This window comes from Excalfactoria chinensis, chromosome Z, assembly GCF_039878825.1.
Source record: "Excalfactoria chinensis isolate bCotChi1 chromosome Z, bCotChi1.hap2, whole genome shotgun sequence".
In the NCBI taxonomy this organism is placed as follows: Eukaryota; Metazoa; Chordata; class Aves; order Galliformes; family Phasianidae; genus Excalfactoria; species Excalfactoria chinensis.
In genome coordinates, this window is record NC_092857.1 from 25189436 (window position 1) to 25210070 (window position 20635).

General features: G+C 45.6%; 1 protein-coding gene across 8 annotated transcripts in view; it reads left to right on the forward strand.

Annotated features, from left to right (window-relative positions):
• KANK1 (KN motif and ankyrin repeat domains 1) overlaps window positions 1-20635 on the forward strand; it is a 114176-nt gene that overhangs the window by 6747 nt on the left and 86794 nt on the right. Inside the window, exon 1 of one of the 8 annotated variants that reach the window (XM_072359296.1) lies at window positions 1838-1951. The exons of 5 other annotated variants lie outside the window; for them this stretch is intronic. The gene's annotated coding sequence lies outside the window, so the exon portion shown is untranslated. Of the gene's footprint in view, window positions 1-1837; window positions 1952-12718; window positions 13118-13362; window positions 13438-20635 lie in introns of those variants that run through there. 2 more of the 8 variants (XM_072359293.1, XM_072359298.1) reach the window with 2 other exon arrangements.

Below are 20635 nucleotides of genomic sequence, written 5' to 3' on the forward strand. Positions count from 1 at the left end.
GTCAGTCACTTCTTGTTTTAGCCCTTTTGCCACAGTTCTGTCATAGAACGTGTGTTTTGTTTTTCTTTTTTTTCCTAAAAAAAGTTTTTAAAATGTTAACTTGGTAAAATGTTGAGGTTTTGAGTAGGGTAGTCGGTGTCTTGGTTTTCCTGAAAGGCATCAGAAATTCTGTCTTTTCAGGTTTTCAGTGTGGATTTACATGAGTGGGATTAGAATTAACTTGCTTCATGGTGTGTGTGTGTGTATACATGTATGTTTTTATACATATATGTATTTTTAAACCACACTTCATGTTTTTTCATTACACTGTTTACAGTAAGGCTGGAAAAGAAAAATGAAAATATGTCTATGATTAACAGAAAGCAACATAAGTAGAGATTCCTTAAGTTCACTTTCTTCTCCTGACAGGTGCTATTGGGCTAATTCCTAAGTTTTTAACCTGTTTTTTATTTTTTAATGGCGAGCTTTTGACAAGTTTCCTTTTTTTCTTTTTTTTCTTTTTTTCCAGATGAATGTAAGTTACACTCTGACCTGGGAGCTGGGGCTGGCTGTTTTCTCCACAGATGCACTGTGGTTGGAGGTCTGTTGGGATTCTCTTCCATGCCATGGTCACTTGGTGACCTTGCCAGGTCAGGTGAAGGCACAGGCAGGGATACCCTGGCAGTGAATCTCTGAAAGCAGGTGTTGCTGGAAGTGATGGAGGTGCAGTTAGCTGCAGATTAGTTTGTCCTGTTAGCATGGTTTAGCTGGGTTGACAAAACTTGTGCACATTTCTTACTCCGTTCTAGTGTTGTGTTTTTTTTCCAACTAGACAAGGGCTCAGCTATGTGAAGTATGAGCTCTCCCAGTCTCTGTCTTGATCCCCTCTGATTTATTGCTCAGTCTTTATCTGTGTGTTCACTATTCCAGTTTCTCACCCAACGCTGTGGCTGCTAGTGAACATGTCATGTTTTTAAGCAGTGTGTGAGATCAGTCACATCCACAGAAATACTCATGGCTGCCAGGAGCCTTCTCAGCTGGGAAAAGTCAAGGCAAACAAGGCACACAAGCTCTCCTTTGTGCCAGCACACATGCCACGGCCATCACGAGTTGTTGGGTGGGTGTGCAGGGGAGATGTGCTTGGAGCTTGTGGAAGCACTGAGCCTGCTGCTGGGCTGGGGGGTACTGTGGGAATGATGTGGAGTTCTTTCATGAAATAGCAGGTGAGCAAGTGCCACTGTCATGCTGCGAGAGGTTGTTGGTTTTTGCCAGAGTAAATCTGGGAGAGTGTCAGGTCAGTCCCTTGTGGCACTTCCTTCTGTCAGCCTGGGAGAGAAGGGATGGTGGGTTTGTGTTTGCAGAGCTGAATAGTAGGCTTGCTGGCTTCAGAACTGTTAGGTGTGTGTGATGACTGCTCCTGATGCTGGTATGCTTTTGATGTCAGCAGCCCTGGGGGACCTGCAGCCCTGTAGATAGCAGGGATGCAGTGTCCTGCTACAGAGCTGCGTGCGGGCTTTGCACGCTGAAACACACCTGCACGGGCAGGATAGGACGAGACGGCGCTCCTCCATCCCTCCGGGACCCAGCGAGCCCCGCAGCAGCCACAGCTGCCTCCTAGTGCCGTCGTTCCCCGATACCTGCCTGCCCTCGGCAGGCCCCCAGCCCGCGCTGCTCCGCATTGCTCGCATTCCTGCGTGCGGGATCAGGGCGGCGGGGGCTGCGCTGCCGTGTGCGGGAGCCGTGGGAGGTGTCTGTCCTCCCCGTGCCCATCGGAGCCCCCCGCCCGCATTGCTCACATTCCTGGCTTCTTGAGCTCGGGAGGCTGACGGGGCTGCGCGGAGGAGCGATAGCAGTGCGCTTCTGGCTGCGTCTTCGTGGAGGGGCGGTGATTTGCAGCCCCTGTCGACCCCCACCCCCCGGAGTTCAGCTTGGCGTTTTGGCACAGGTTCCAGGGTGGTTTCGTGTCTCCTTGGTGAGTGCATGTCGACGGCGTGGCACGGGCACGTGGGGGTGAGCGGAGGGCGGGCCAGGGAAGAGGGCTGTGCGGGGTGTGGAGGAGGGCGGTGGGTTTGGGGGCACGGTGCGGCCCGAGCCGGGTGCTGAGCTGGGTGCTGGCGTCTCGGTGACTGCTGTGCAGCGAGAAAGCTGCGCTGCAGTTTCTCTGGAGGCCTTTTTTTTTTTTTTTTCCCTTCCCCGTTTCCCTCCAAGCAACTTGTTGATTTGCATCACAAAGCGGACCTGGGCTGTCTCCTTAGTGAGCTGCGGGGATCACTTCAGCTGCTGCTATGAGGTGACTTACGGTTTTCTTTATGCCTACTGGTGCCTTTGTGAGCAGCTATTAATTGAGACGGTCAGTGCTGTATTAGTGAAACATCCAGTTATGGCCATTGCGGTGCAGCTCCTGTGGGACTCGTGTCTGCGGAGAAGCAGGGCAGGGATGGAGGGTGTGCTGCTCTGCATGCCCCCACTCAGAAACACCAGCTGGTGTTCCTCGTGCCCAGCTCAAACAGCTGGAGGTGCTGAGTGAAACGGGAATAGCAATTAATATATTTATGTATAGCTAGCAGAACAACAGTGCTGGCTCTTGCTATTTTCCATCATCCAACAGCTCTCTTTATATACATATATATATATTTGTACTGCCATGGGAGTTGTGTTCCTATGCTACATTGCAAAATTGTATTATTATGCTCTTTCTAAGCATGTGGAAAGTGTTAGGGTCACTGGGGGAACAGTTTCTTCCCTATGCGAGGTCTTCATTTGGACTTGTGCTTAAAGACCTAAGAAAGGCTGAATGCATTCTGTCAAAAGGTGGAGAGGTTTTCGTTGCCAAAAACTGAAGTAAGACCCAAATAAAACTTAACATGTGATGAGTTATCTAATTCCTTTAAGAATTGTTGCCTCACAATGAGTTACTCACATAAAAGCAATCGCTAAACCATGTCTAGACTGCAGAGTCCTGGATTTGACTGAATCTAATTAAAGCGATAGTGGCTTGCAGGTGAGGAATTAAGTGCAGTACATCATCTTAGCTCCTGGCGAGGAGACTGGCCTTATCTGGGATGGGTTTGGACTTGCATGCAGAGGTAAATTAAAGTCAGATAGCTGAAACAGTGCTTCCCCCACCTGCCTCACCTGCCACACAGCGAGAGGCATCTGCCTGCAGCAGAGAGACTGAGCAGCCCATGGAGATGCCATTTTCAGCACAGCGTCCTAAAAAAATAATAATATTAAATCAATTTCCTGCTAACTCTGGGGAATTAGGAGGGTAATCCTGGAGTACCAACATGATGGGTCTGTCTGTGCTGTGCAGATAATGGGGCAGCTGGAAGTACGGGATCCATCCCTGGGGTTAAGCGTGTGGCTCTTGCCAGCCAGCTGCCCTCCTGATTAAGCTTGAGTTCCTGATCCATCTGTGCCATCGCCTCATGGTGACCAGTTAAGCCATACCGATCAGCAGCTATTGGCTGAGAGGGATTAGGAGGGGCGGGATGCCCACACATCTGGTTCCACAGCTCGACGGAACAGCTGATGTGGAACCTGCTGGGAGCTGCCTATGGCAGTTTCCTTGCAGAATGAAGTGCAGTGCAGCTCTTGGTAGTTTTACTGCATGGCCTTGAAGATTTGCCCAGAAGTGTCTGAAACATCTCACAGCTCTGCTGTTCTCACAGCTTTGCTATTTCTCTCTCAGCTCTCCCAATCCATCCCATTTCCTGTAACTTATTTATCTAGCATGCTTTATTTGCTCCCCATCGAGTTGTGCTGCTTCTCCTCTTCATCTGACCCTGAGTGCTCACTCTGTTGGTTCAGAGGCTTGGGAGAACATACAGAAGAAAGGGGACAACAAGAGGGAAAGGGGTGCAGGGAGGAAAAGAGAAGTGAAAGAGCTGACCCTGAGTGAACTCTGTTTCCTCTATCAGGTGAAAGTAAAGTAAGGCTTTGTCTTGAGAAACTCTTCTTTGCATTTTCAGCCTGTCATCAGATTTCTGATAGTCTTGAACTTTTGTCTCGAGGGGATATTGCTGAAGTGATGACTGGGCTGTGCTTTTCCCCTCATTGCAAGACAGGGGATGTGGGGATAGGGCAGACACAGCGGGCAACTGCTGCAGCATCTCAGGTTAATTCAGTGCTACAAGATGTTCTGGTTTGGTTATGGAAAGAAAAATGTACTGGGCTATTCTTGGTACTGAGTTCAGCTCTCAGCATTGCAGAGAAAATTTATGTGTATCTAATAAAAGAGACACGTGCTACTGCATGGCAACTTGCAGAGAGAAAACTTTTCCTAGAAAGGAATGTTGACCTGAATTTTGCCTTGTCTGTGTGCCTGAGAGCTTGCATTTGTTGTCATCTTGGGAATAGTGCAAACTCAGACTAGTAAGGGTAGTGGGGTGGGAATGGGGGAGAAAAACCATGCAGCTGTCAGGAATCACAACCTGCCAATGCTTTACATGTCACAGGTGCTTCCATCAGTTCTCCTCTCTCAGCTGTTTGCAGCTGGGCAGTGTGAGCTGTCCCATTTGTGTGGGGCTGTGTCCACCTCAGTATGCTGCACTCTGGTGTTTTCTTAGCTGTGTGTACTGATTTATGGCTTTTTGAGCTGACCTTTTGAGTTCCTTTCATTAGAATGTTAATTGAGAGCTGGTTCCTACTGGGCTGCTAACATTCCAGGAGAAGTGTAGTCACAGTTTGCTTTACATTCCTGTAGGGATTATGGTGTTGTGGGGTTTTTTTTGTTTGTTTGTTTTTATTGTGGGAAAGAAAAGCTGTTGAGCTCGGTGGCTGCATCATGATTCACCTAGGATGGCCATTTGGGACTGAAGTCAGATGAGGTGAGTGGTGGTAATGGTACTGTCAGCACAGGTGTTCTAGCTGAAGCAATAGGAAAAGAAGGCTCCTAGTTATCATGAGAACAGGATAGTAGTCATCTTGTTAAACTGGGATGCTGACTTCTCTGTGGTGTAAGAGGTCCTTATTATCTCCATCTGCTTCCTTGGCTTAAAAGTCCTAGCCCATGATTCTTAAAAGTTAATTTCTGCCCGTGTGGAGGATGGCCCTTTTTGCTGCTGCCTTGTAGACCATCTGCAGTGGGAGGAGTTGCACCATGAGCAGAATGACTTGTGTGGATGAGCTTCTTTGCGTGACTCTGGAGTTCTTCATCCACATGTTGCTGCATTGCTTTAACTCCTAGTTCAGCACCCATGAGCAATCCCTCTGCTCCTACCGGGCATCAGCTGGGGAGTTGGCACTGCTCCCCAGTGGGCTGCATGCAGTGTTGGCGTGTTGCTGCTGTTTGCCTTGTGACTGAGTGTTGGGCTGAGCAGGAGGCTGCAGGGCTGGAGAGTGCCATCAGTGCATGCTCTGCATGGGGAAAAAGGGAGTAGGCTGTACAGTGCATGCTGCCTATGTGTGTATCTGTGCTTCCTAATACTTGAAGTGTGGCTGTGAGGCAACCATTTCCAGTTTCCTCCTCTGTATGCCTTTCCTTCAAGTTCCTTCTAAGTCTGCCTTTTCCCAGTCTGCGTGCTTCTAGCTCCTCATGCTGGCTTGGTGATCCTTCCGTGCACAGGGACTATATGATACTTGTACCACAAGAGAGCCCCAAGAGACTTGTGGAGTGGTGTCAGTCCTTGGTCTAGCTGTAGTCAGTTCAAAACTGCAGGCAGGGGTTTATTAAGGTTATTCCTTTGTGCTGTGGGCTTCCAAGATGCCATGCAGTCAGACCTAGGCAGGTGGCAGGTCATACTGTGCATCTGAATGCTATTCAGCCGCCAGAACTAGCCCTAAGGAGAAGCTAGGAGAGCAACAGGTCTGTCACCAGGAGAAATTTTGGGAGACAAGAAAGTTAATAAACATCAAGGGTGTCTCAAGGATTCCTTTTTGGATTCCTCTGTTTGGTGTGCTGTGTTTAATTCCATCCAAGATTGTAGAATCAGATCCTTACAGCCTGGTGATAAAATGCCTCAGTTAAATGAGGGTGAAGGCTGGGAGAAACTACTTAGTTTTGTGGACTGTTTCTTTCAACACCCTCAATTAATAGTGTTTTTAATTAAGAGTTCATCATACCAGAACTATGTAGCAAGCTATACCTCTAATCTGCTTCCCCTCAAGCTGCATTTCTTTGTAATTGCCAAGTTTCATACATACCGGTAGAAACAGGGGAAAATACAAATATATCTGTACTGGGAGAATTTCTGAGGGAGGATGTTGAAAGCAGCATCAGGTTTCTTTCATTTTCTTGGGTTAGTTGTGGGTAGCTATGAATGCTCCCTTTTAGGTGGGATAAAAGGAGAGGGCTATTAAACTGTGATTCTGCCTTTGCTTTTCCCATCTGGTGTCTCAGATCTTTGTTCATCTTTGTACTTGTTTCTCTCAGCTCAGGCCCAAAGGTCCTAGAAGGGTCACTGCACTGGGAGCTCTGTCAGTGCCTAAGCATCCTCTGGAGAGTGAAAACAAAGACAAACAATCTCCCCTTCACCCCCTGCTTGTAACATCCAGCAGTGTGTGCTGCATTTTGGTGATGTCAGAATGCCTTGCAGCAGCTGTTGGTGAGTTTTGGTGGGCTCCCCTTCTGTCAGCTTTTAGCAGGAGCTTCATCTGAAGAAGGAACTCACTGTGAATGCAAATGGCCGTTTGCTCCCCTCCCACCACCTCAGTCTTCCCCCTCTGGCAGTGCTGCCTTAGTGCCAGCTCCCCGCCCAGCCATGACAGCCGGTTGATGTCCAAGGTCCTTTGTGCTGTTTCAGTTCGTGTCAGGAAATGATTTGTCAGAGGATCAAAGCGCTGGTGGCCTGAATTTAACTTTTTTTTGCCAAATCACAGGCTTGACGCTGATGCGGTCTGGTGCTTACAGGGGCTGCCAGTGCTGCTGATAAGGAGCGATTTCTGACTTCCCCACAAGTTGCAGTGATGTTGGCATGGCTGATCTCACCTACGGAGTCTCTAGGTATGGAAGGCAGGTACTGTGGGGTCTGCAGAGTAGGGGCAGTAAGACTGCTGGCAACTGGTAGCTCTGAGCTCTGAAGTGTTTTTTGTATGTTGTGCCTGAGTACGAAGCTGTAAGAAAGGGGTGGTGTCAGGATGCCCAAAGATAGGAGCAGGGAGCTGGTACTGAGCTGTTAATCAGTAACAAAGTGAGTCATCCTGCAACAGCTTGTGATGCCAAGCAGTGATGTACACTGTATAAAAAGAAAGAATGTATTTATCCTGAGTGGAAAAGGACTTGCCCTTGATCTTACCGTCAAAAAATAAAAGATGGTTTATGACATCTGTTGCTCTTGATAAGGAACAAGTTTTATCAGGGGAGGAGGGCCTTCACCTTTACACCTTCTCTTCTGTTCTGTCCCCTGCTTCAGACAGTGAAATGTCTGAAGAATGTCAGTGAAATAGCAGGGCAGCGAAATGCTCAGTAATCATCATGAGGTTAGCTGCATAATTTTTTTTCTCTCCTGGACTGCCTCCCAGCCACCAGCAGTGGTCCAGCCTGTCCTCATGTTCTGTCTGTTCTGGCCATCCTCTTCCAGGCTGCCTGCACAGAGAGGGGCTTGTGAGCAGCTGGTCTGCCAAGAGGAGCTTGTCTATGGATACTGATTATACTACAGCAAAGCATCCTCAGAAGATGGTCTCAGCTTAAAAAAAAAGAAAAGAAAAAAGTGTATATTTCCACTAATTAAAAATCCCTTCACTTGCCCAGAGCAAAATCTGGTGTGATTAAGAGAACATCTGTTCCTGATACTTCGATTCTTCTTCTGTTAGCTCTTAATAGCACACCTGAGGTTGAACTGCAGGTGTCTTCAGATTCATAGTAAAACATTCTTGCTTCTCTGATTTCATTGAAGCTGGTGTTTGGTGGTAAGGCCAGAAACTGACATCCTTTTCTCAGGGAAAGAATGCATCTGAGACTGCCTGGGTGGGAGGGAAGAAAAGCTGTCTGAGGAGGGGGACAAAAGGATAGAAAGTTGATGTGAGAAAACACAGCTGGCCAGGCTGCACATCTGCTGCATGCCCAGTGTGATTCCATGTAGTAAAGCCCTTTGCATTGTGATTGTTTGTCCAGCTGTCCTGATGACTGCTTTGACCTAAGCAGTGTGAGGAGAAGGATCTCTGTTCTCTGCTTTGGGCTAAAAGAAAAAGGAGAATTGTGCTGGGAGTGCTTGAACAACAAGAAAAGGATGATGGAACTAGAGCTGCTCTGAGTCTATAGGTTGGCCTGCCTCATCTGAAGTCCTAGAACTAATTTGGACAATTGTGTGCTTCGCTGTGTCCTGTCCAAATGGAGGTTCAACAGTCACAAATAGAATGAGAACTGTGAATGTTGTTTGGATTTTAGTGTGTATTGTTGCAGGTGTATTTGTTCCTCAGTTTCAGGTGCTGCTGGCCCTTGGGCAGTATATGCTTGGTGACAGCCAGGAGTTAGCTCCTGCTGATGGGGCTTTTCCTGTTGGAGTTGTGCTTGCAGAACAGCTGTGCTGGGCAAGCAGACTGCTGCCAGCTGCATTTTGCTTGGGATCCTCTGTGCTGCTATGGGCTGAAAGCTTGCTTGTGGGGCTTGCTGGTGTTCTTCCATTATTTCTACTCATCTGTTGTCCTACTGCTATTTTCAGAGACTTTGCAGAATCTTGTTAACTGAGCACCTATGACTACAGAGCCATCTCTCCCTTGCTTCTGGCTGCATTAGCTGCCTGTGTCTTGCAGTGGCATGCGCCTGCAGTCAGTGTGTGGGTTATGCTCTTGACAGCAAGGCCTGTCTCCCTCCTGCAGCCTGTCTGGAGGCTGCTTATTTCAGGGAAACCTGTTCATCTGAGAGATAATGCAAGGGCTCTTCCTCGTGTAGTCGTCCTCTTAGAAAGCATCTCTGTTGTGCTGACTGACCCTCTAATCAAAATGTCTGTGACAGAGATGAGTTCTCTGAAAATTAACCTTCTTTAAAACTAACACAGCCAAGAGTGATGCTGATTCCCACCATTGCAGATGGTGGGAATGATTCTTGTGAAATGTGTGCGTCCTCTGATGCTGTTCTTCAGAATAAGTCAAGTCTCTTAACTTGTGGAGTTATCAAGGGCTTGTTCCTAGATCGGCACAGTCTGCAACCAGAAGCTTTGCACTTTGCATCACTGGGGTGAGGAGGAATTAATTAGCCTTCTTGCTAGCGGGTGTCCTCTTTCACGCTTCTCAAGTTGCAAAGAGTAAGAATGAGGAGAAAAAACCTCATCTGATAATCTCTTTTCATGGCCTGATGTTAGCCACCCTGAGGCTATTTATACCAAGCAGGCTGATTGTGATTCAGTCTAAATTTTCACCTGCTGTCCTCCTGGGGCCCAGGGCTTTTGCAGAGCCCAGGAGTGGCAGTCGCACCCTGACTTCTCTGCTTTTCCCAGTGCAGTCCCTGTGGGTCAGTGCTAGGGGATGGCATGACCACCTCAGTATCAAGGGCAAGAAGCAGCATTACTGCTGCCAAGCTTCAATTTAGTTTGCATATATCAGGGATATCCAAGGATTTGCTGTGATCTTCCTGAAGAAGGGGGGAGAGGGACCTAAAATAACAATACAAACATTTCCATCTACCCCTCTCTCTCTCACTCCCTAACACTGGACTGTTGGAACTAGAAATAGCCTCTCTGCTTCATTTTGTTCATTAACAGTTGCTTTAAGGAAGCACTCCTTTGTTTCTTGTTACTGTTTTGATAGGCACGGGTGTTTGTTGAGAATAGAATATGGAAAGATTAGAGTCTAGTCTTTCTGCCTAGCAAAAATGGGATTTTTACAACTGCCTTTTAGAGCAGTTTTTTCATTAACAGCTGTGTAGTTGTTTGGTGGCCCTCTTAGAGTACGTGAATATCCCCTGGCTTGGTCCCCCTGGAAACTTGTTGGCCCTTTTGTTACTGAAGTCTTACGTTGATAGTTCAGATGTATGTGTTTTGCTACAATGCTGATATAAGCTGCCCCTCTTGACCCCTGAGGTTTCTGTGGAAGGTCACAATGGAGAGGCCTGAATTCCTGTGTTAATCACATCACAGCGGGCTATCCAGGATGGTTTTCCCAAAAGATTAACTGAAGGATACTGCATTGCTTTGAAACATGATCGCAGAGCATCTAGCTCTTGAGGACAGTTTCTTTCATGTTTAATCTAAGCATTGGTTTCGTGCATTTTTTTTAAACCACATACATATTACTCATTGCAGTAAAACGTGAATGATGGCTTGTCATGTTAGCTAGCTGTTTGCTATTGCTTTCTGTCACCAGCAGGTTCGGTGCTCTCCTGTTCAGCAGCACTGCAGAGAAAGCTCACTTCCTTCATTCTGTAGAGGGTATGTTCTGAGGTAATCAAAGAGCATCCGTGAAGCAGTTGCAGTAATATACAGCTTCTCTGCAGGTTTGAAAGTGTAAAGAATCACCCCTAGCCAGTGGGCAGTAGCTATGATTCTGCAGGTACTGTAGCAGATGAGGCTGAAGGTGCTGATGTTGCTGTTCTAGGACTTTGGGATGCTCTTCGAGGGAGGGCTGTAAGCCTTACCCTGCTTATAGCTTGGCTTATGCAGCAAGTAGCTCTTGGATTAAATCCAGCTGTGCTGTGAGCTGTGGTATCAAAGTATCTGCTGCCTTTTGAGCAACTTGCTCATTAATTATGGACCCTGGCATACACAGCATAGGCCTTCAGAGCTGCAGTTGTTGCATGCATATACTGTGGCTTTCAGAGCTCACAAAAACCTCTGTGGAGTTGTACAACAGGACGACTTCAACACTATCTTAGGTTCTGCATGCTCAGCATACTTCCAAACAGGACAGTACCTCTAGGGAGGTACTAGGTAGGTGGTTCTTGCTGCTGCTGCTTTCCCCAGAGCAGTCATCTATACCCTTCAGGAAACAGTCTCTTACTAATGATATAAGGCTTTTTCTTCCTCTCAGAAGTGAAGCGCTGATAAGGACATTTGGAAGAGTTTGTTTGTGCACCTGAGTCTACCCTCCCCCTTTTCTCCCCAAGCCCTGGTGTATGTATAGACAGGCTGTAGATTACAGCACTGTTGGATGGACGCCCTTTATAATACTGTTTTCTTTCTGTCAGGGAGTGGTTTGTGAAACAGTGTCATGAAGACACAAACTGCAGGGCTAAGGGGGAGGTGTTCACATTTTTAGTGGGTACTCCAGATGTTTATGTAATGTGCCTAAGCTTGCAGTGGAATATGAAATATTTGTGTAAGGCCCCCAGGTCTGTCCATGGCTAAGCTATTTGCCTGGGCTTTGTGAATAACATGGGAGAAGGGGTGTAACTGGCAGGCCTGGTTTCTTCTATGCTCAAACTACTCCTTCCTGGCAGGATGTCTTGAAGAAGTTGTTATCAAACTACTTCCAAATTGGAATCTTAAAACTACAGTATTGACTTTCCCTTCTCTAGTATTTACTTGAAAAGCAAATATTGAAAAAGGCTGTAGAAATTCCAGTTGGTAGTGGCAATGAAATGATTCCAACCAGGGCTTCTTGTAAGCTTGGGCCTTTGCTCTGTAGGGATTTCTGTGCTGTAGATGCTAATGGTCTCTTTTGGCCACAAACCATGGTATGGCTCAGACAGAACAGATAACTTAGGTGAGGCTTAGGAAGGCTGCTCAGTCCTCCTTTAACTGATTAAGTCATAAGAAGGAAGGTGAGAAATTGCAAAATAAAGCTCCCTGTAGTTTTCAGAAGTCTGTTTAAAAATGGAGTGTGTATGGTTTAATCTCTGAACAAACCACTCTTTGCAAAAGCTAAGGGGGGAAAATAAAATTCCCAGCTTAAGATAGTTTGACAGTCTTATCTCGCATTTTCAGGTACATGTGAAATGAGGGTTGTTTTTTTTTGTTGTTGTTTTAATAGTTTTTACTCTTTATGTGATCACAGTGACTACTCATGTTCCCTGACAGCCATGCTTGCCCTGCATACAGGGGAAATGTACATTTTGGAAACTGTGAGTTGTATCCAGAGCTGACTTCGAGAGGCAGCTCAGAATGTGCACTGCTGTGACCTTCAAAAGCTATGGAAGTCTACAAACAAAAAAGGAAGAAAGAGTTGGGCTGTTTGAAATACAAACAAATTGTTCTGGAATAATTCATTTCTCCCTGCTGAATTGGTGCTCCACAAGGACATGTTGCCCACATGAGTGAGAGGAATTAGCTGAAGCACTGTGCGTCCCACACTTGTATTTCATTCCCAAGATGGGCTGAATTAAGAACACAGCCTCCTCTGTGGGAAGAGGATGGGTGAGTGAGCTGCTCAGATCTTCAACACGTGGATGTTATGTTAACAGAGGTGAAGTGTGATCATGGCAGCTGTTGCTGCATCACTGTTGTCCAGGAGCATGGCAAAGCATTGATTTGGAGGAGCAGGAACACTTAATGTGGCAGGAAAACTGTGGTTAAACGTCTGCGCAGTTTTCCTCTGTCAGTGGGAGCTGTGTTCTCCCTGTCAAGGAAAAAATATGTTGTGCCCTGTGAGATACCTGTAGAAATTGGGAAAGCGTGCATTTCCCTGGACTCTGACCGCAGCTACTGGTTTGCAGTGCTCAGCCTTCTGGTTCTGCCACCCAAAACTCGGAACTAAATGATCCTTTCCTAGAAGGGAGAGGAAGGCTGCCTGCACATGGCGGCACTGAGCAAGAGGCAAAGGTGTGTGGGAGAGATGGCACCGTGCAGGAAGGGGTGTATGTCTGGCGACAGGATGGGCGGTGTCCTGGCAGGCGTCCCTGCTGGCCCTGTAGCAATGCGTGCCCGTGGTCACTGAGGAACAAAGCAGCGGGATGAACTGCCTCTGGGCCGGGGAGCTGCAGAGCCCCGCTCCGTGCCGGAGGTGCTGGTGTTGTAACAGGCGCGTTGCGACGTCCGGGGAAAACTGCTGCTCTCAAAACTTTTGTTCTCGCAGGGCCTCGTGAAAAATCGTCCTAATTGATGGTTTGGACATCATCTACGCCTGGAGTGTCAGTGTGACTTTTCCATTCCTATCTGATCACGGATGAAAGAATGTGTAGCGAATATGCAGCGTAATTATGCATGTTTCTAATGTTTCAGCTTGTATAATACCGCCCACCTTCCCGGAGAGGTCAAGTTACTGTTTTCAGGCGTTGCAGTTCAATGATGTGCCGTGTGCTGAAGGGAAATGGTGGACTGACGACCCTGTGAGTTCAGTCGTTTTTCTTTTCTTGTGAAGTAGTGAGAATTGACGGGTTTTGTGTTGCTGAGTAGGTTTAAGTGTCGCAATCCAACAGCTTGCCTACCTCCGCCTAAATGCGGGCATGCTTGTGGCTTGTGTATGAATGGCTGTATGTTATCAATGGGAAGTATTGCAAACTGTGTGTGTCCGTGTGTGTGAGAAACTCTTCGGCAGTGCTCCGTGGGGACCAGAGTGTGCGCAGCCCCGCGCAGAGCAGCCTGTGGGGCAGGAGCTGGTGCACAGCCATCGCAGTGTGTTACTTTCCATCCGAAGCACCCTGGCACGGTAAGCAACACTGCAAAACTCTGCTGCCTCATCTCTTCCCCTGCCCTCTTCCTCCCCTGGCTCTGCTGGCTGCAGTGAAAGTACAGCTTTCCAAGGAGAATGGGTTGGGGCTGCCTTGCTCCGTCACCTCTGTGTTGTGTGTGTGTGTGTGTGTGTGTGCATAGAGAGGATTTCTGCAGCTTTGCATTACTCCTCCTGGCTGCTCCAGGGAAGTCTGTTATAAAATCAGTCTGTGTATGTGTTCCCTTCCTCCTCCTATTTAGTTCAAGAAGTTAGGTGGTGTTAGACTACAGCCCCCAGTGCTTGGCTATTCCAGTGCACAGTGGTATTGTGGTGGTGGTCTCTTTATTATTTTTTTTTAATGAAAAGTACAGGAGTATTGAGATTTGTGCTGAACTTATTTTTGAACAGTTTCTGATCTGTGCATTGCTGAGCATGCTAGACTTTATAACAGTTTCAATAAGAGCATCCAGACCAGTGCTGCATGTCTTCCTATTGCTGTTCTTTTTAACTTCTGTTAGGACTAAGACTTAGCTACTTGCTCTCATGTTTAATTTCTGAAGGATGCACTCAAATGTCTCATTGAAATGTCAATTTTCCCTTGAAATGCAATTGGAGAAAACATTTTTTAAGAGCTAGTGGTGGAACTTTGGAGAATCTGTCTATTCCTTCAAAGGCCGTGCATTTGTTTGCTTACTGCTTCTGGTTGGTATGTAAGAATGTCCTTTTTCTTTCTCTGCAACCTGTTATTGGGAAACTCAGCTTATCTATAATGTGATACATGCAGTTGTTAGTCTGGGTTATTTATCATTATTTTCACTGTTTATCATTTTCTCCACGAATGATAAGTGCAGAATGGCCTTAGCTTTTCTTACTCGTGCCAGATTCAGAACATCTCATGACACAGCTGTCTTATTTCTTTTATTTCCTTTTGCACAAGAAAAGCTGCCTTGCCATGGCAGGAGCCCTCAGTGATGTATAGTTGTTCATACTTCTGCAGATTAGTTACTGTGCAGCTCAGGGGGTTCACTAACTCTTTGCTTTAGGCTGGAAATATGGCATACTCACATCTGGGCTTGGTGTTGGATGTTCTGTTGAGATGCAGGAGGAGTGTGTGTGTGTGTGATGGGTGCTGAGGGATTTTTCCAGAAAGTGTTTGATTTGAGACCATTCTACAGTGGCCCTTCTAGAAATCCCATCTGTTAGTGATATGGCGAAGCATATATTCTTAAGGAGATGGCAGTAAGATCTGTTGGAAAAATCCCACAAGTACCTGGGGAAACCAAGTATGAAAAAAGAGTGACTTGGCTGAGGTTTACTTCAGTGCCAGAGGGAGACATTAGTCCTGTTGTCTTTTCCTGCCAGCTTGAAGCTTCAGTATGTTGCCAGACCCAAGGCAAAGGGGAGATTCAGCCTTGGGGGCTGGATGTGGAGATGCATGCAAGAGACATGGATTCTCTACTCTACAGGTTCTTGGAATGATTAATACACATTAACTGCTTTATGTATGTTTTGTTTTTAGCTGCAACTGTGTTACACCTATGAATATGCCCGCTGATACCTGGCAGCTGGGCAGTGTTCTCATTTCCCCCATGTAGGAGGAAACAGCAGAAAGGAAGTTTTTGCATAAGCTTACTTCTGTTGCTTGAAGTCCCCCAGTTAACAGTTTGGGGGCCCATTATGTTTACAAGAGCTTAAGCTGTTATTTCTGAAGATAATGGAAATCAGCGTGTCATTATGACTGTTAAGATTGCTTACTGAAGCATCTTTCTACTTGTAAACTGACAGAGTCCTTCCCCTCCTTTCCTGTTTGACGAGCTCTGATGAGACCAGGGGTTATGCAGGTGGGCTGCAAAACTCCTATCATTAGGAGCAGCCTGTCTCCCTGCACCTGTGTCCCACCTGCATGTAGTAATTGACCAAACAAGATAATGCTTTATAGCCCCTTTCAGTTTCATTCTCCTCCCTCCCAGTTCTTTTTCACTTACAGACAAAAGGATGACCTTCACACCCTTTCCTAATCTCTGGCTTCCTCAAGGAAGCAAAACCAGGTTTATTAGGTACTTCCTTGCTTGCCAGAGGAGTTTCATGATATGGTAATGTGGCAAAGCAAAGGGTATAACTAGATAAGGGGTGTGAAAAAAGGATGTAACCAGTGTATAGTTGCTTAGAACAGATTAAGTGAAGATCATCTTGCCATCTTAGTTTAATTTATTTCTTGAACCACTTTAGGGCAACCTGTTTTAGTTGTTACACCCCTGCTTCCCTCTGTTCCTGGCCTAATGACTAAACTGGCTTTGTAAAATCCATCTTGCTGTAGAGCCACAGGCGATGTTACACTTCTAAATCTGGGCCGTCTGACTTTTGGTTGTGAAGTCATCTGAGCAAAGAACAAAGAATTCAGTCTCCCTGCAGCAACAGGGGTTGGAGTGGAGGGGTGAAAAGGGGAAAAACATCTGTATGTTGACTTCCCTCTCCCTCTCAAGGGAGGGGAACAGTTTATGAATGGCCTCAAAGACCATCTAGTTCAACCCCACTGCCATGGGCAGGGTCACCAGCTACTAGACCAGGCTGCCCAGAGCCACATCCAGACCGGCCTTGAATGCCTCCAGGGATGGAGCATCCACAGCCTCCTTGGGCAGCCTGTTCACTGAATGCTTCCTTCAGGCTTTGGAAGGCCACAATTAAATCTCTCTGCAGCCTTCTCTTTTCCAAGCTAAACAAGCCCAGTTGCCTCAACTTTTTCTCATGGAAGAGGTGTTATTTAATTTCTAGTAAACTAACGATTATGTTTTTTCCAGCAATGATTTTTCCAGTCGTGTAGGACTGGTATTTGATGGTGTTAGACCTGCTGGTTTTGAATGCTTGTCCTGTCTGATAAGAGCAAAAAGAGCTCAAAAGTTTGATGCATCTTTTGTGGTTTCGTGCTGCAGGAAAGCGGGGCACTTTTTGAGACTAACAGTTGTCCCTGTGCTTTTGCTGAACCACCTGCTTGTTCAGACTGATCACTTTCTTTGTGTATCATGAAGGTTTCAGTTGGATACAGTGGAAACCAGGGACCAAGGTGAAGCTGTCCTTTCAGGCACTGCGACCTCTACCTGTGCAAACTAATTGAAATGTGAGAAGCCAGTCCTGCCCGCCAGGTTCTAGCTTTCGTATCCCATTTACCAGCAATATGAGTCCTGTTGCTAAAGTAACTCATGCATAAATTCATGCCTTTGCAGAAGGTGTGCTTGGTTTGAGAGAGGCCATCCTTCTAATCCTGGACTTAGGACTTGCCAGGAAAAGTCTGGTTTTAGGTGTGGATTGAGGAGTGAGATATGGGTCAGGGGATGATCAGACACTGAAACTGCTTGTTCAGATTAGCAGTAAAACACTTTTCTCTTACTTCTGCTTGCTTTGTGCCATAGTAAATGACCTTTGTATATCCATGCTGTGCTACTGGGCTGGCTATGTTCTGCTGCTGGTTGTTCTATGTGCCGGATGTTCCTCTTTCCTCTTGCTTTCTGGTTGTTCAGAAACCAGTTCCTATTGGAACAAGTGCTTTATGCTGCTACCAAGCATGTTATTCCTTATGGTGTGTTTTATCAAGTAACAAAAAGTTCAAAGTCCATTTGCAGTATGTGAAGAGCTGATCTCTATTCCAACCGGAGGCATCAGTTATAGCAGATAAGGTGGCTTTGGCTTTAGCCCAAGACTTGTTTTATCACCATAATGTTAAAAGGAAAGCTGTGGAGTTTGGCAACGCTAGGTTTTTTTTAATGCACTAACAACTACAGTGGCTCCTTTATCTGCTATTTGGAACATACTAGCTTGTGAACACTTACACAAGCACGTACGAACATACCTCCTTGTTCTTGAGATGAGGAACTGAATAGTCATGGAGTGAATGGCTGTAGTTGAAGGATTGGCATACTGTTACCATTGTTCCAGCTGGCCTCTGAGGACTGCCCTGAAACTTCAGTGCTGAGGCCAAGAAGTCTGTCCATAAATACACCCTCTTGTGGCCTTCCTCCTAATAGCCCAGTTTCTTCCATGATATAGACCAATTATTTTGCTGTTTGACAAGAATTACTGTAATGTACAGTTTGGTGTTGCCTACTATGGATTTTTTATTTTGAGACCTTTGTGGCCTCTTCTGAGAGGAAATGCCCTTCTCTGGGGGCTCATCCTTGGCGTGAGACTCCTTTTATGTGAATGACAGTGCTTGGAGGTGTGTTTGACCAAATAGCATGATATGCTGGCAAGGGGAGATACCCAAGGCATCAGTGTAGTCATGCTATTATGGCAGCCTGCCCAGATTAATTGGTGTCTCCAAGATTAATTAGCACAGTGCTTTGTGCCATGCAGGTGACGCCTTACTTATTTCCTTTAGCAATTATGAGGTCTTATGCCAGTGAAGTATACCAAGATTGAACGTTACTTTTAGATGTGGTAGCTTTCTGTCCAACAATACTACATATATTCAATAGGAGACAGTGTCTTTACCTTGGGAAATGCCACCTTCAAATATGAACTGCTTTCAAAATGTTTATTCCCAGTCAAGAGTGTAATTACCCATTCCATGCTATGCAGTGCATCTTTAATTGACTTCAGAGTATCTGCCACAATATCTAAGGCATATCTCAGTATGTTATCCAGGTGTGTCTCTGCAGTTGAGGGGGCTGGTGTTATTTTAGACCAGCATAAATTCCTCTTCAGGTAGGAGAATCTGGAGGTCTGCTGGAGGGAGGTGCATGTGGGTAGGGGTGTTGAACAATATTAAGATGGAAAAGAGAAGATTGAGCACTTGTGTTACCAACCTGTGGAGAACTTGTCAAGCTGGAATATGCCTGTGAAATACACAGATGTTCTGTCAAGTTGTCTATGCAAGTTTGCAGAATCTGTTAGCTTTGTTTAAATGTGAAATATTCTCAAGGGTAGAGCTTCCTGTAAAGATGACAACTTTATCAACTTTATCAGCAGACTTGCTCCTTTTGGCATATATCTCTGCTTAATTGCTTCTCTTTGTCAGTTCTCATTTCTGCTTTTTTTTGCCTCTACTTAGAACTCAGTTGTGCTAATCAGTTAAGTCAGTTCTCTTCCTGGGGTTGCATTTAAATTGCCATCTGCAAGGCAGTTTAGAAGAACAATTACTTTTTGATATAGGAGACATAAATCTATTCTATACAGATTCAAATCATGCTTGCAGTGTTGCACATATATTTTTAAAACTCCATTGTGTCAGAATGCTTTTCTAATGTTTGATGTTTTGATTAACACCTGTTAGGTGTGGTTTATTCTGTCCTTAAGGGAAAATGGGTGTGCAGCACGTTTTTTGTTTTGGTGGGGCTTGGATGTGTAGGAGTCAAATGATTGCATTTGTTGTGATTGTTTGGGCTAAAAGGCAAAACTGAAGCACTTTTTTTTCCCCCATCTGGCATGAAAGATGACAAAATATGTGATAAATCTTATCTCCTGAAGGATTCCTGATTCTCTTTTTCAGTCTGCATCTCTGAGAGGTGTGATTCTCAAGGTTGTCACTTGTTCATCTTGCAGCTGCAGCCATGTCCTAGTCCTGGCTTTTATTGTCATGTAGTTTTGCTGTCAAACTGATCTGCTCCAGATGTTGGCATAAAAACTTGCTTCAGCTGTAATTACACAGACTACCTGGTACAGATTGACCCGATATGGAGATGATGGCTGTGGGAGGACAGCCAAAGTGAAAATATTTTGAGGCAAAACTGACGCATGAGTAATATGTGCCCACAACATGATGTTGAGATTGTTCACATAACACACTGGGTATGGTAACAGATATTTGAAAGGCAGTTTTATCGCAGCCTTCAAACATCAGGCTGGATGTGTAACTGTGACTGAATGGACTGAACGTCTTGAAGATGAAGGCTGAAATCTCAGGGTATCAAAGTGAGGCTCTTATGGGAGCCTCTGTTGTGATACTTTTTTCTACAAAACTGGGGAATAAGAGATTATAGAGAAACACTGACTGGTGCTTCCCCTTATCTATGAATATGTAGTTCCAAGGATGTAACTGTGTTCTGTGGTCAGGTTCCTTGTGTATTACACTTCTTTATTTTTTTAACATTAGGTGAATGAATATATTTTTAAATAGTCTTGGAATGCACTCCTATTGAAATATAGCAACTGTTTATATGCATGCTACCTACTCATTCTAAAGATGTTCATATTTTGCATCAGTGGTTGAATGTGTACTTGAACATATTGCGGGATTGTTAGATGGAGGGAAGAAGGAATGGACTCTCACTGGCTACTTAAGAATAATGAATACCATTTTAATGTCTGCCTAAGGGTACATTTGGGTCTTTTGGATTCCTGTGGGGTTTCTTTCTTCAGCAGATGTTGCTTTTAGGGTTTGTTTCCCATATGGAAGATCTTCTACTTGAGTTTTCCTGCAGGCTTACCACACACTCCCACCTTCACAGACAGACTTAAATGAAGCTACATCATTTAAAATTATAGAACCATAGATTTCATTGGGTTGGAAAGGGACCCTAAAGACCATCTAGTTACAACCCTCTGCCATGGACAGGGACACCTTCCACTAGAGCAAATAGGTCAAAACTCCATCCAGCCTATCCTCAAGCACTTCAGCCTCTCATGCAGGACAGTATCAAAGGCTTTGTACAAGTCCACGTGGATAATCCTCTATCCACTCTCCACCAACTCTGCAACCCTGTTGCAGGAGGCCATGAAACTTCAAATGTTATTTGTCTATGGTGAAGTTGTGTTGGCAGTCACAGATTGCTTCTTTTTTCTGTACAGATCCAGGAAAATCTGCTCCTTTACCTTTTTCTCCTTTATTAGAAATTGGTTATGTTTTTCCTTTTCTGTCCATCAGACTGCCACAGCTTTTCAAATATGAGGGATAATGGCATAACAAATTAATGCAGATTAATTCCTCAGAACCCTCAGATGCATCTCATTAGATCTTATGGACCTGTACACATTCAGGCTCCTTGAATGATTTCACCCGTTCTTTTCTTACAGTGGGAAGTTTTTCTTTCTCACAGTCACTAGGGTTCAGTTGTGCCTTCCTTAATCTCTCCCTGCATTCTCAAACCACATCCTTGTAATCTTCACATGTGTTCCTGCCAGCACTGCCTATGCAATTTGGTTTTGGCTCATTTGGGTCACAAGAAGTTGGTCTTCTGCCTCTCCCCTATACAACTTCTTACAT